The 15472-nt window shown below is 51.8% G+C and overlaps 1 long non-coding RNA gene across 1 annotated transcript in view; it reads left to right on the forward strand.

The window, feature by feature from the left end:
- The first annotated feature begins 317 nt into the window (after positions 1-317).
- Positions 318-15472, forward strand: part of LOC130682366 (uncharacterized) — a 93829-nt gene continuing 78674 nt past the window's right edge. Inside the window, exons 1-2 of the long non-coding RNA XR_008995588.1 lie at positions 318-393; positions 1409-1527. This is a non-coding gene — a long non-coding RNA (uncharacterized LOC130682366). The remainder of the gene's footprint in view (positions 394-1408; positions 1528-15472) is intronic.

Genomic DNA, 15472 nt, shown 5'->3' on the forward strand with positions numbered 1-15472 from the left:
TCTGATGGTTAGCGATGTGGAGCGTCTTTTCCATGTGCCTGCCGGCCACCTGAAATTGCTTCTGTGGAGAAGTGTCTGTTGAGAGCCTCTGCCCATTTTGTAACTGGATTCATTTGCTTTTTGTGTGTTGAGGTTCGTGAGCTCTTGATACATGTTTTGGATGGCAACGCCTTATCAGATATGTCATCAGTGAGTATATTCTCCCATACTGAAGGATGTCTTTTGGTTCTACTGATGGTGGTCAAACAGAATCTTACGAAACCCCCTACCACTTCATTCCAAATCTGACTAATTTTTTTTTTTTTTTTTTTTCCCCAGAACACCAACCAGCCGAGAAAACGGGAACGAAGAGGAGAAGCTGTGATGCGGGAACATCTGGCGTAAAACTGAGAGGTGAGGCGGTGTGGAGACTGGTAGGTTGTATCTTTCCATGTGCTGCTTTCAAGGGTCATAGGGAAAAAAGATCGCCAAGGAGATGAAGCCCGGGGTGTTGACGTCACCTGGTATCGGTGGAGCCACGTAGCCTCTAGCCATTGACGGGGAGGCTAGCATGCGGCACTGTTGTCTTTCCTGCGGAGTTAAGACGAGCGGCGTCCCCCGTTTGCAGTTCAGTCAGAGCCCGTGTGGGACTGTCCTGGCACCGGCCGGGGTGGACCCGAGAGCTGTGCCGTTCCTGCTGGGCTGTCGCAGCACCCCTCTCGGAACAGGGCCTCAGCAGCGCTCCCGGGAGAGAGAGAGAGAGACAGAGACAGAGACAGAGACAGAGAGAGACAGAGAGAGAGAGAATTGCGCTCGAGAGACAGGGGCAGTTATATTTTCTGTAGCTCCCTGAGCATGCTCCTGGTGTTTATTTTGAGATCTCTTTCTCAGGAAGATTGATTTGAGTCCAGTTACCAGGTTCCTTTGAAGGTTCATATTTGTAGGTGGCGCCCTCTAGCTCCCAGAAGCTTTACTCTCTGGAGATGCTCAGCCCTTGGGGTGGGTGGGGGGTGGGGTGGCAGGGGTCCCAGGGGAGAGGTGCCGGTGCCCACCCCCGCCGGGAGGAAAGAGGTCTTTCCTGCTTCCCGACCGCAGTGCCCGTCTCCACTGCCGGGGCCAGTTTGCGGAGCACGCAGGGAGAAGCTGCCGTAGGTGGGGGCGGCCGTTTTGCAGGCCGGTGCCGGCGGGGAGGCAGGCCGTGTGCCAGTCACAGCACGGTAAGGGGCCTCGGAGCTGCGAGGCCAGCCAGGGGGATGGAGCGCCCGGAGCTCCTGAAAGCTCCCCCGCCTGCCGGGCAGAGTGCACCCGGGCAGTTTGGCGCACCTGTCCTTTCTCCTGAGCGGCAAGCCCTGCGGAAGCCTTGCCCCTTTAGCAGTTCTCTCGCTGTCAGGAAGTCTCTCAGACTGTCCGCCTTTCTTTTGTCCCACAGCGGCCGGATGTGGATCCCTGTGTTGTCCCACAAGTGGCTGGAATCTCAAGTCTCTCGGAGTCTTCCGCCTGTCTCTGCTTTCCAAGCCCACCGATCCTCCAGAGCGCAGCACGTGTACGGTAGGTTCGTGCTCCCAGAGCACATCTCCGGGGCTGTACGTCACACTTCTCCTCGAGGTGACAGCCTGCCGCAGCAGCGTTCTTCCCTGCTGCTCTTCCAGGATTTGGTGTAGTTGTTCTATTTCCATATAGTACGTATGTATGTGGTTTTGGTTTTGGGAGGAGGTTTCCGCCTCCCCTCTCACGTGAGCCGCCGTCTTTAATCCCAGCAGCACATCTTTTTTCTTCTTCTTCTTTTTTTTTTTTCTTTTCAGTTTCACTTGTCTAGGGTACCTGTCCCCACCCCCTCAACTTCTGGTTTGTCTTCGTCCTTGGATCTCAAGTGAGTCTCCTGTAAGGGAGCACGTAGGTGGTCTTGAGTTTTCATCCCTTCTTTTAACCCTGTGTCTTTTGATTGGAGCCCTCAGAGCCTGTCCTTTTATTCTGACAATTGAGAGCTGTGTCCTTATTGCACTTAAAAAATTTTTTTTGTTATCATTCATCTACAGTCACGTGAAGAACATGATGATCACCAAGTCCCCCCCAGAAACCCCGTTACAGTCGCTGACCATCAGCGTGTAGTAAGATGCTGTAGAATCACTACTTGTCTTCTCTGGGTTGTACAGCCCTCCCCATGCTCCCCCCGCCCCACACGTTCTACATGCGAATCCTGATGCCCCCTTTCTTTCTCCCCGCCCTTATCCCTCCCTTCCCACCCACCCTGCCCAGCCCCTTTCCCTTTGGTAACTGTGAGTCCACTCTCGGGTTCTGTGAGTCTGCTGCTGTTTTTTTCCTTCAGTTTTTCTTTGTTGTGATACTCCACACACGAGTATAAAGACGGCGTGATCGCCGCTGATCGGAGGGAGGGACAAACAGAAAGGAACACCCAATTTCTAGACAGGAGCAGCTGGGAGCAAAGAGTGTGTTGTGGACTGACGTGTTTATTTGAGTGTCCAAACTTCCCTCTTTATGTGGCTATTACTTCTTTACATTCGTGAACATCATAAAAGCCACTGATTTCAAAGGCCCAGACGCATACTGAGGTGAGAGAAGATGAGAAGGACGTTGCTGCACCACTAAATCTATGGCTGGGCACTGCTGAAACCAAACAAAAAGAATTCACGGTGGCCAGATAGGGCTATTTTCTAGTGGCTGTCTCTGGGGACTCAGACAGAATCCATTTGTTTGATTGTTTGTTTTTTTCAGTTTCACTTGTGTAGGGTACCTGTCCCCACCCTGTAAGGGAGCACGTAGGTGGTCTTGAGCTTTCATCCCTTCTTTTAACCCTGTGTCTTTTGTTTGGAGCACTCAAAGCCTGTCCTTTTATTCTGATGATTCAGAGCTGTGCCCTTATTGCACTTCTTAAATTCTTTTTGTCATCATTCATCTACAGTCACGTGAAGAACATTACGTTTACCAGGCTCCCCCCTTCACCAAGTCCCCCGCGAAAACCTCTTACAGTCACTGTCCATCAGTGTAGTTTGGATGCTGTAGACCCCTTCACCATGTCCCCCCGACACACCCCGTTACAGTCGCTGTCCATCAGCGTGTAGTAAGATGCTGTAGAATCACTACTTGTCTTCTCTGGGTTGTACAGCCCTCCCCATGCTCCCCCCGCCCCACACGTTCTACATGCTAATCCTGATGCCCCCTTTCTTTCTCCCCGCCCCTATCCCTCCCTCCCCAGTCCCTTTCCCTTTGGTAACTGTTAGTCCACTCTCGGGTTCTGTGAGTCTGCTGCTGTTTTTCTCCTTCAGTTTTTCTTTGTTGTGATACTCCACACACGAGTGAAATCATTTGGTACTTGTCTTTCTCCGCCTGGCTTATTTCACTGAGCATAATACCGTCTAGCTCCGTCCACATCATTGCAAATGGGAGGATTTGTTTTCTTCTTATGGCTGCTTGCTGCACTTTTTAAACTGGATTTTTCATTCTTCTTTTTTGTTTGTAGTTTCGCTATGTGCTTTCACCATTACTCTCCTGGTTTATGAGCAATAGCTTTTATTAATTGATATGTACCTATATCTCTCTCTCTATCTCTCTGTCTCTCTATCTATCTCTCTATCTATCTGTCTGTCTATCTATCTATCTATCTATCTATCTATCTATCTATGAATCAATCATCTTTTTGTCTGCCCTTCTGTCCTTATGTACAAGAACAGTCAACAACATAGGCTATGTCACTTCCCTACATTATGCCTCCAAAAATCTTGCAAGGTAACTAGGCCGTAGGGAGAGCACTGGGTTTTCACCGAGACACTTGCAGGTCGAGTCAGCCGCGTGCACCTACAAAACCAGGAAATGGTGGTGCAGGGACTTGAACCCGTATCTCTGTCCTCTGTCCTCTTTTACCTCCTTCTCGCTTGCTGACTGTATTTAGCCACATTCACTGACTAAGTGCTCCCTGAAGACCACAAGTATCCTTCCTCTGGGCCTGTTGTCGACAGAAAAGTAAACTTGGTGCTTTGCTCACCACCATGTTTGAGGGACATCGGCGTGATCGCCGCTGATAGGAGGGAGGGACAAATAAAAAGGAACACCAGTTTCTAGACAGGAGCAGTTGGGAGCAAAGAGTGTGCTGTGGAGTGACGTGTTCGGTTAAGCATCCAAACTTCCCTCGGTATCTGGTTATTGCCTCTTTACATTCGTGAACATCATAAAAGCCACTGATTTCAAAGGCCCAGACGCATATTATTACCGCAATTCAGTTGTTGAGGTGAGAGAAGATGAGAAGGGCGTTGCTGCACCACTAAATCTATGGCTGGGCCCTGCTGAAACCAAACAAAAAGAATTCACGGTGGCCAGATAGGGCTATTTTCTAGTGACTGTCTCTGGGGACTCAGACAGAATCCGTTTGTTTGTTTGTTTGTTTGTTTGTTTGTTTGTTTGTTTGTTTGTTTCTCAGTTTCACCTGTGTAGGGTACCTGTCCCCGCCCCTTCGGCTTCTAGTCTGTCTGTGTCCTTGGATCTCAAGTGAGTCTCCTGTAAGGGAGCACGTAGATGGTCTTGAGCGAGAGATAGCTTTGTTTAGTATGATGCTCTCCTATCTACCTACCTACCTATCCCTTTATCTATCTACCTATCTATCTATCTATGATCTATCATCTATCTACTCTCATCTGTGTATCTATCTAATTAATCTATCACCTATATGTATGTATATCAACCCAATCTATGTATCAATCATCTGTCTGTCTATGTATCTGTTGTCTCACTTTTGTCAACGTTCTGTCACTAGGTGCAGTTTGATTCCTCTGTGTCCTTCTCAGAGAAGTCTCAATTCCTTGTGTCTGTTTATGTGAGTTAGCTGTGTGTTTGGGTCTTGAGAGGAGTGGCCTTGGGTGGGAACTTCTCCTGCGTAGGTGGCACGAGTCTGCTGGGTGTGGACGGTGTGGTTGGCGGGCTGGGCTCTTGAACCTGTGCGGGCCAGGGCCCTCCGGCTGCTCTGCCCCTGGGCCGTTCCCGCTGTGGCGGCTGCGTGAGCTGCGGGGCATATCCGAGGCCCCACGCAGGGAGCACCCTGGCTGGCCTGCGGGGTCCGAGGCAGGTGCATGCCCAGTAGTAGGTCTTTTTGCCTGTGCACCGATGTCACCTCGGCGGCCCTGCTTGCTGGCCCATCTCCAGAGAGCATGCGTGTAGTCACTGGTTAAGGGAACTGCCTTTTGGTGACACGCAGGGCTCTTGTGGGCCGGTGGCCCGTGGGCTTGCTGAGGTGGCAGGCCAGCTAGCTTGTGGGGAAACTGCTCCCCTCTGCTGTCAAGGTGGAGGTGGAGTTTCAGTGCATTTAGGCATTTAGATGTGAGTGAGGTCTCTCTGAAATGGAATAGTAGCGTTGAGAGCTATGTTTCCGTTCGTATGAAAAGGGTGCTGAGCATAAAGAGTTGGGTGATGGTGGCAGGAATTCTAGGAATGTTTATGTCCCCGCACTTATTTATTTTCTGTTAAGGGAGGTGATTCTGAAGTAACTTTTTACTCACGGATGAAGGTGGTGCATAAGGTCATCCCACGTCAGCCATGGTGAGATGAAGTGGTGTAGTAGAATTAAAGCCTGTACACCTTGGCCTGATACATAGGAGACACACCGTGGGTGCTCTTTGCTGCCCTCCTGTCCTGGCTTATTACCTTAACTAACTCGATGGTTCAGAGTGGTCCCAGCAACATTTCCGGCAAGATCTTTCTAAAATTGCATAGAATCACTTGGCAAAGATATCCCCAGAGGCTAGTGGAGAACTTTACTCTTTCTGGTCATAGTTTGCAAGATGTTTGCCCTATCCTGCGTTCCTTTGTTACTTTTGCATCTCCTGTGATTGTAGACCGATGGGGCAGTGGCGTACACACACACACACGCACGCGCACACGCACACGCACACACGCACGCACAGGCGCGCGCACACGCACGCACACAGACACACACACGCACACACACACACACACACACACACACGCGGCTGAGAGTTAACGGAGACCCCAGTTATAGGAAACTGCAGCCCGCACTTTAAAAAAGAAACGCGCATAAGTTGTGCTCCTGGCGTGCCCCCCATAGGGAGCGGACTTCAAAGTGCAGAGGTGGTTGGACACAGATACCTATGCAGACACCTAAGCACAGATATCTATGCGTAGGCTCTCTCCATCCATCGTCTTAAGTGCGTCTCTGTTTACCTACATATCTATGTTAGTCTACTCAAGCTGATAACCAGAGTGTCATTGAGTGGGGGCTTCATCCATAGACACTGATTTCTCACCATTCTGGAAGCAGAAGTCCAAGACCAAGGCAGGTTCAGTTCCTGGTGAGGTCCCTTCTTCTGGCTTGCATACGGCCGCATCCCTGCTGTGTCCTCACAGGGTCGAGGGAGAAAGCTCTGTCCTCTGTTCCTCTTAATAGCACTGATTGCATAATGGCAGCTCCACCCACACCCTCATGATAGCTTCCGAACCAAATTACCTCCAAAGGCCCCACCTCCCAATACCATGACAGTGGGGGTTAGGGCTTCAACCCTGACTCAATTCAAATATGAACTTGTGTGTGTGTGTGTGTGTGTGTGTGTGTGTGTGTGTGTGTGTGGCGGCGGCGGGGGGTTAGGAGGAGCAGAAGATGGTGAGGTGAGGGCCCAAAAATTCAGTTCATAACTCTGTATCTATCTATCATCTATCTATTCTCTATCTAATCTATCAATATCTTATCATCTGTCTTTCTAACGTAACCTACCTATATCATCTATCCTATCTAGTCTATCATCCGTCATCTATATATGTCTTATCTATCTGTCATCTCTGTCAATCTATTCGTCTAACCTATGAATATCTATCATCTATCTAATGTATCTATTTCTAATCTATCATCTGTCACCTATCTGTCACCTACCTGTTGTCATCTTTTTGTCTACCCATCTATCCTTATGTACAGAACAGTGTAAGATAAATTCTAGCTGAAATAAGCAGGTGAAGGGAGGCAACAAAGGGCCCGGTAGTTTATTTGAACGCAAATACCCGGGCGAGATTTCCCCGGTCTATAGAAATGGAGGCTGGGGAATTCACACTTAAGTAGACAGGCAGGCAGCGAGATTTTCAAGAAGGTAGGGGGAGGCAGAGCTTAGATTTACAGCAGCACGAGGATTGGCTAGCCCAAGGCATATTTTTCAGGTTGGGAGGGGGCAACAGCCAAGAACTTCGGCCCATCATCAGTGTCCCACGTGGGAGGGGGCAGCAGCCGGAGACATTGGCACATCATCAGTGTCCGACGTGCTCGCTCCTCCCATCAGTGCCCCCAGCCTTACAAACAGTTAACAACACGGCTATCTAACATGGCTGTCTATCTATCTATCTGTCTGTCTGTCTGTCTGTCTGTCTGTCTGTCTGTCTGTCTGTCTATCTGTCGATCTATCTATCAATCATATATTCAATCTATCTATACCTGTCATCTATCCTATCTAATCTATCATCTATCTATCTGTCTATCTGTCCTATCTATCTATCATCATGTTTTTGTCTACCCATCTGTCTTTATGTACAGAACAGTTCACAAGATGGCTTATATGTCACTTCCCTACTTATGTTTCCAAAAGCCTGCAAGGTAACTAGGCCCTAGAGACAGACAGCACTGGGTTCACCGAGACATTTGCACATCGAGTCAACAGCGTGTGACTACAAAACTAGTCGATGGTGGTGCGGGGACTTCAACCCATATCTCTGTCCCCGGTCCTCTTTGCCCTCCTTGCTGACGGTATTCTAGCCGCATTTGTTGACTGACTGCTCCCTGAAGACCACAAGCATCCCTCCTCTTGGCTTTTTCAGTAATTTATCCCATTGTATGGAATGCTTTTCCCTCAGATACCTGGTTCTGTCACCTCCTTCTAGACTGTTCAAGTCCCACCTCCCTGGTGAGGCTTACCCTGTCCACTGTTTATTTTGAAAGCCCTGCTTCTCTCTGCCTACAATCTCAGTCCTCCATATCCTGCTTTTCATTCTTCATAGTGTTTGTTACCGGCTAAGCTACCGGAAAACTTACAGATGTTCATTGTCTCTTTCCTCCCCTCCAACTAGAACGTGGTCTCCACAGGTTAGGAATTCTGCGTGTATTGAGTCTGGTGGAGACCCTGCAGACTCTAGGGTCAGCGAGAAGTGGGCACAGTTGTAACTCAACGTGGCTTGACATGTTAGCAGTTTAGGTTAGAGTCAGGCCAGGCGGTCATTAAAGAGGACCTTTTCTGATATTACTAAGCTACTTGGTAAATTCTAAGTAAGCTTACATTTTCAATAATCACACAGCAGGCAGAAGCACTTCCTTCTGTCGTTCCTCCAGCCTCGAGGACCTGGATGCCAAATCCGTTCTCTCGTGGGGAAGTGGGAGTGTGTGAGGATGATCGGCCAAAGTCTTAAGTTACACAAGGCACACACATACAGAATTAAACATGTTTAAAAACCAAAATGATGAGAGAGGTTGCCTGTGTCACAGCAGGGATTCCCTAGCCCCCAGTGAGCTCAGAGCAGTGGGAGAGGAGAGGGAAGGGGCCACATAAGCCAGCCCGGTCTCCTTCCTCTGGACTTGCCTCCCCCTGGGTTGTCATCCATTAAACGCTCAGCACGCAGACCTCGCGGTGAGCACGCACAGTCATAAAACGCGGCTACTTCCACATCCCAGTCGCTGGGGCACGGAACACGTTGCGTAGTTAAGTGTGGCTCAGAACACTATCACTCATGTATGTGTGTTCTTCCTCTGTCGCCGAGTCAAAGAGTAAACAGAGCAGAGGCATACTAGCAAGAGCAGGGTTTAGTGTGAATATATAATATACGCACATACTGTGGGAAAGATTTTGTTAAATGGATAGGAGGACATAGGCCTTGTCTGGAGCCGGGGGAGGCCTGTAGGTGCCGTTGGCAAGGGCTGTGGCGTGTCCACCGGGTCGGAGGCCGAGTTAGGGGTAGGGCCGAGGCCGTCGGCTGTGCCTCCCGCGGCATCGTGTGGGTCCAGGGCTGACCGGAGGATGACCGCCCGCGCGGTGGGTGTCTGAGGTGCGCAGGAGGCCGGCGGTGGCGCCGCCCACGGCCTCGTGCGAGGCCGGTGGGGACCGGAAGATGACGGCCACCGAGGGTGGCGTCGTGTCCATCGGCTCGACCCGAGCGTCATCGTCGGCCTTCGGGCCGGCGGTGGTGCTGCCCACGGCCTCGTGTGGCGCCGGGGGAGACCGCAAGATCACGGCCAGCCAGGGTGGCGTCGTGTCCACTGGTTCGTCTTGAGCGTCAGCGTCGGCCTTAAGGCCGGCGCTTGTCCTGCCCATGGCCTTGTCTGGGGCCGGGGATCAGTTGTAGGTGCCTTTCCCGAGGGTGGTGGCGGGCCCATCGGGTCATCGTCCGACTTGGGGGTAGGGCCGAGGCCGTCGTCTGTGCCTCCCACGGCATCGTGTGGGTCCAGGGGAGACCGGACGATGACCGCCCGCGCGGTGGGTGTCTGAGGTGCGCAGGAGGCCGGCGGTGGTGATGCCCACGGCCTGGTGTGGGGCCCGGTGGGGACCGGAAGATGACGGCGAGCGACGGTGGCGTCGTGTCCATTGGCTCGCCTTGAGAGTCAGAGTGAGCCTTCGGGCCGGCGCCTGTGCTGCCCACTGCGTCGTCTGGGGCCCGGGGGGACGAGTAGGTGCCTTTCCCGATGGCGGTGGCGTGCCCATCGGGTCCTAGTCCGACTTGCGGGTACCGGTCCGAGGCCGTCGTCTGTGCCTCCCACGGCATCGTGTGGGGCCAGGGGAGGCCGGCGGTGCCGCTGCCCACGGCCTCGTGTGGGGCTGGGGGGGGGGGGGCCGGAAGATGACGGCCATCGAGGGGGGTGTCGTGTCCCATCGGCTCGTCTTGAGCGTCAGCGTCAGCCTTCGGGCGGGCGCTTGTGCTGCCCTGGGCCTTGCCTGGGGCCGGGGGGGCAGTTGTAGGTGCCTTTCCCGAGGGCGGCGGCGTGCCCGTCGGGTCCGAGGCTGACTTACGGGTAGGGCCGAGGCCGCCGTCTGTGCCTCCCACGGCATCGTATGGGGCCAGGGGAGACCAGACGACGACCGCCCGCGCGGTGGTTGTCGGAGGCACACAGGAGGCCGGCGGTGGTGCTGCCCACGGCCCCGTGCGGGGCCGGGGGCGACCGGAAGATGACGGCCATGGAGGGTGGCGTCGTGTCCATGGGCTCGTCCCCGGCGTCATCGCCGGCCCTCGGGCCGAAGGTGGAGCTGCCCACGGCCCCGTGCGCGGCCGGGGGCGACCGGAAGATGACGGCCATGGAGGGTGGCGTCGTGTCCATGGGCTCGTCCCGGGCGTCATCGCCGGCCCTCGGGCCGAAGGTGGTGCTGCCCACGGCCCCGTGCGGGGCCGGGGGCGACCGGAAGATGACGGCCATGGAGGGTGGCGTCGTGTCCATGGGCTCGTCCCGGTCGTCATCGCCGCCCTTCGGGCCGAAGGTGGAGCTGCCCACGGCCCCGTGTGCGGCCGGGGGCGACCGGAAGATGACGGCCATGGAGGGTGGCGTCGTGTCCATGGGCTCGTCCCGGTCGTCATCGCCGCCCCTCGGGCCGAAGGTGGAGCTGCCCACGGCCCCGTGTGCGGCCGGGGGCGCCCGGAAGATGACGGCCATGGAGGGTGGTGTCGTGTCCATGGGCTCGTCGTCCTGAGCATCAGCCTTCAGGCTGGCGCCTGTGCAGCCCACGGACTTGTCCGTGGCCAGGGGGCAGTTGTGGGTGCCTTTCCCGAAGGCGGTGGCGTGCCCATCGGGTCGTCGTCCGCCTTGCGGGTAGGGCCGAGGCCGTCGTCTGTGCCTCCCACGGCATCGTATGGGGCCAGGGGAGACCAGACGACGACCGCCCGCGCGGTGGTTGTCTGAGGCGCGCAGGAGGCCGGCGGTGGCGCTGCCCATGGCCTTGTCTGTTGGCTGACTCTGGATGGCGGTTTCACAGAGGCAGGACACCTCGAGGCGGGCTGGTAGTGGTGCCCGTGTGCCCTGCAGAGGAGGAGCTCGTCTGGGTGGTCTCTCTCCAGCCGTCTGCTGGGAGCCTAGGATGGTCCAGAGGCCCAGGACTGCTCCCCGTGGAAGTGGGAACTCTGTTGGGAAAAGTGGGAAAAGCCAGCCGCTAAAGGCACAGGATCCCGGTGGAACAGCCTGTGACCAGGGCAGCGGGCAGGTGCAGGGTGCTCCCTGGCAGGAGGGGTAGGGGCCAGCGTCCCGGGGACGGGAAGGACCGGCGGGCGAAGAAGGTGGGGCTGGGGAGGCGGCGGGCGGGGTGGGGCACGAACCTTAGGAAGGAGGAAACTGTCCACACGGGAAAATGGGTTGTGGTGTGCGCCAAACGATCCGAGGAAAGGGTCTGAAGCTAGGGAGAGGGTCTCCTTTGCCACTAACTCCTTCTCAGGCCAAGCACGCACTGAGCTGCCCAGCTAGGGCGAGCCTGGTATGTATGTCAGCCAGGGGACGCATCACAAAGCGGCCTGGGCCACTGTGACGTCACCCAGGGGCCGCATCACCAAGCCCCCCCCCCCCCCCACTGCCTTAAGCACACCGGCCCCGCCCAGAGGAGACCCTGGGCCAAGGCCACGGCGCGGCCCCAAGGCCAACCCCAGTAGAATCCTTAGCCCCCGGGACTGCCCGCTGAGGGCCGTGCGGGTGTTCGGGCCGACGAGGCCACCGTGCGGACCGTCGAGGGCTGCAGTGCCCGCGTCTGTCGGAGCTCAGCCCGCCCGGGTGCCGGCTCTGCATGTTCTCGGCACCCGGGGTGCGGCTGGGCGGCAAGTGCCTTGCCCCCCACCCCCACCCCCCCGCCCGCGCTCCCGGAGGCCAGGGCCTGCTCACGGCCCGGCGCGGAGCCACCCAGAGGCTGCCCGGGGCACGGCCCGCCCTTTCCCGGGCGTTCACAGCTTCTCTGGGACACCGGGAGCCAGGCATGCCTTCTCGGCCATGGCCAGCCAGGCGGCTGACTTCTGAGGAGGGCGCAGACCCCATGACTTGCCGTCCTAGCTAGCGGGCAGGTTCTTTCTTTGCTTCTCACAGAAAGCGTAGGTCGGGGACCACCGGGTCTCAGCATAGCCACATCCCGCATTCTGACTGGGCCTGGCTGCCCAGATTTTCTCTCTGATCTAGTTTTGGGGGCCTGTGTCTCGTACGTGAATAACACAGCAGAGTATACACTGGGAAACACTTTTTATTTTTAAAATGCTTCTCCTTTAGACTCTCGGTCTCAATGGCGTCGCCGTTCCTGCCCGTCAGCCAAGCTGGAAGCTTGCGGGGCGACCTCGCCTCCTCTCAGCAGTCAGCCTGTCCATTCCCGATCCCGACTGTTCATCCTTTACGTTTTGTTTTTTTTTTTTTTTTTTTAAACTCTACTTTTTATTTTTATTTTTATTTTATTTATTTTTTTAGTTTATTATTTTTTATTGAAGGGTAGTTGACGCACAGTATTACATTACGTTAGTTTCAAGTGTACAACACAGTGATAAAACATTTATATACATAATTCTAGGTTCCAGCTATCGCCCTACCAAGCTGTTACAATATCTTGACTATATTCCTTACGCTATCCATTACATCCCGGTTACTTATTTATTTTACCATTGGAAGTCTTGTCCTTTTTTTTTTTTTTTTTTTTTTTTCTGTGAGGGCATCTCTCATATTTATTGATCAAATGGTTGTTAAGGACAATAAAATTCTGTATAGGGGAGTCAATGCTCAATGCACAATCATTAATCCACCCCAAGCCTAATTTTCGTCAGTCTCCAATCTTCTGAGGCATAACAAACAAGTTCTTACATGGAGAACAAATTCTTACATAGTGAATAAGTTACATAGTGAACAGTACAAGGGCAGTCATCACAGAAACTTTCGGTTTTGCTCATGCATTATGAACTATAAACAGTCAGTTCAAATATGAATACTCATTTGGTTTTTATACTTGATTTATATGTGGATACCACATTTCTCTCTTTATTATTATTATTTTTAGTAAAATGCTGAAGTGGAAGGTAGATACAAAATAAAGGTAGAAAACATAGTTTAGTGTTGTAAGAGGGCAAATGTAGATGATCAGGTGTGTGCCTGTAGACTATGTGTTAATCCAAGCTAGACCAGGGCAATAAAACATCCACGTATGCAGAAGATTTCTCTCAGAACGGTGGGGTGAGGTTCTAAGCCTCACCTCTGTTGATCCCCAATTTCTCACCTGATGACCCCCCTGCGACTGTGCCTGTCTTAGGTTGTTCCTCCCTTGAGGAATCTTACCCGTCTCTGGCTAACCAGTCATCTTCCGGGGCCATACAGGGAAATGTAGAGTTGGTAAGTGAGAGAGAAGCCTTATTGTTTGAAATGGTTAGCTTTCTATTTCTTTGCATGGTTATGCCCTGTAGCCTCTATGCCCAGCATCTGTCTTGAGGTATCTTTACCACTTGGAAGAACTATGATACTCGGTAAATTTGATATGAGGCACGAATTCTATTTAAGGGTTGTAATTAGGAAGGAAGAAGAAAAGCTATAGAAGTAGCAGGCGGAAGAAAACATGGGAAGATTGATTATTTCTTTGACATATCTTCTTGTAGAGTAACTTCAGCATGGATAGGTTTTAAGCTACTACTTAAATTGCGCACACACGTTAACATAATAGGAGTATAGTTACATAACCAAAGCATACCTGTAATTACCAGCCATCTCCAGTGAAACCGAGAAAACCAGTTAGGCACCTTAGGCATTTGTGAAAACTTATCTATGATGTGGTGGATATTGTCCAACTGAACTTGAACAGTCTGAGAGAAATCAGACAAATTAAAACAATCCATTCCTGGGGAATGTTCACATCCCTTATGTTCTTTTAACAGTAAATAGTCTGTAGTTGTAAGATTTTGGAGCGCTACAATTTGCACTTCTCCTAATTCTTGGTTGAGTTCCAACAGTATAGATCCAGTCAAATTTGTTGTTTTACCGTATGCACAGGCCAGCTTAGATGTCTCCTTCATTCCCATGGCAAGTCCAGGAACTGGTGGGATGAGTGCATCTACAGCTGTAGCAGTGCGTGGATCTTTGTTGGGGTTTTTTGATGATCATCTTTTGGCATGAGTCTTCCAGAGAGTGCTGATGTTGGAAGTTCTTTTTCATATCGTATCTTAGTTCATTTTCGGGGTAGCCCAATTAGGCTTTGATCCTCTGTATAAACACAAACAGACCCTTTGCCTACACTTTTATATGCCCTTTATACCCTTGTGTAGAACTCATTGGCGGTTACCACACAGGAACTGCCCTTTTTTTTTTTGTTTTTTTGTTTTGTTTTTGGTATCACTAATCTACACTTACATGACGAATATTATGTTTACTAGGCTCTCCCCTATACCAGGTCTCCCCTATAAACCCCTTTACAGTCACTGTCCATCAGCAGAGCAAAATGTTGTAGAATCACTACTTGCCTTCTCTGTGCTGTACAGCCCTCCCTTTTCTCCTACCCCCCCCCATGCATGCTAATCTTAATACCCCCCTACTCCCCCCACCCCCCCCTTATCCCTCCCTACCCACCCCTCCTCCCCAGTCCCTTTCCCTTTGGTACCTGTTAGTCCATTCTTGAGTTCTGTGATTCTGCTGCTGTTTTGTTCCTTCAGTTTTTCCTTTGTTCTTATATTCCACAGATAAGTGAAATCATTTGGTATTTCTCTTTCTCCACTTGGCTTGTTTCACTGAGCATAATACCCTCCAGCTCCATCCATGTTGCTGCAAATGGTTGGATTTTCCCTTTTCTTATGGCTGAGTAGTATTCCATTGTGTATATGTACCACATCTTCTTTATCCACTCATCTATCGATGGACATTCAGGTTGCTTCCAATTCTTGGCTACTGTAAATAGTGCTGTGATAAACATAGGGGTGCACTGATCTTTCTCATACTTGATTGCTGCATTCTTAGGGTAAATTCCTAGGAGTGAAATTCCTGGGTCAAATGGTAAGTCTGTTTTGAGCATTTTGATGTACCTCCATACTGCTTTCCACAATGGTTGAACTAACTTACATTCCCACCAGCAGTGTAGGAGGGTTCCCCTTTCTCCACAGCCTCGCCAACATTTGTTGTTGTTTGTCTTTTGGATGGCAGCCATCCTTACTGGTGTGAGGTGATACCTCATTGTAGTTTTAATTTGCATTTCTCTGATAATTAGCGATGTGGAGCATCTTTTCATGTGTCTGTTGGCCATCTGTATTTCTTTTTTGGAGAACTGTCTGTTCAGTTCCTCCGCCCATTTTTTAAATTGGGTTATTTGTTTTTTGTTTGTTGAGGCGTGTGAGCTCTTTATATATTCTGGATGTCAAGCCTTTATCGGATCTGTCATTTTCAAATATATTCTCCCATACTGTAGGGTTCCTTTCTGTTCTATTGATGGTGTCTTTTGCTGTACAGAAGCTTTTCAGCTTAATATAGTCCCACTTACTCATTTTTGCTGTTGTTTTCCTTGCCCGGGGAGATATGTTCAAGAAGAGGTCA

This window comes from Manis pentadactyla, unplaced genomic scaffold (assembly GCF_030020395.1).
Source record: "Manis pentadactyla isolate mManPen7 unplaced genomic scaffold, mManPen7.hap1 scaffold_333, whole genome shotgun sequence".
Classification (NCBI taxonomy): Eukaryota; Metazoa; Chordata; class Mammalia; order Pholidota; family Manidae; genus Manis; species Manis pentadactyla.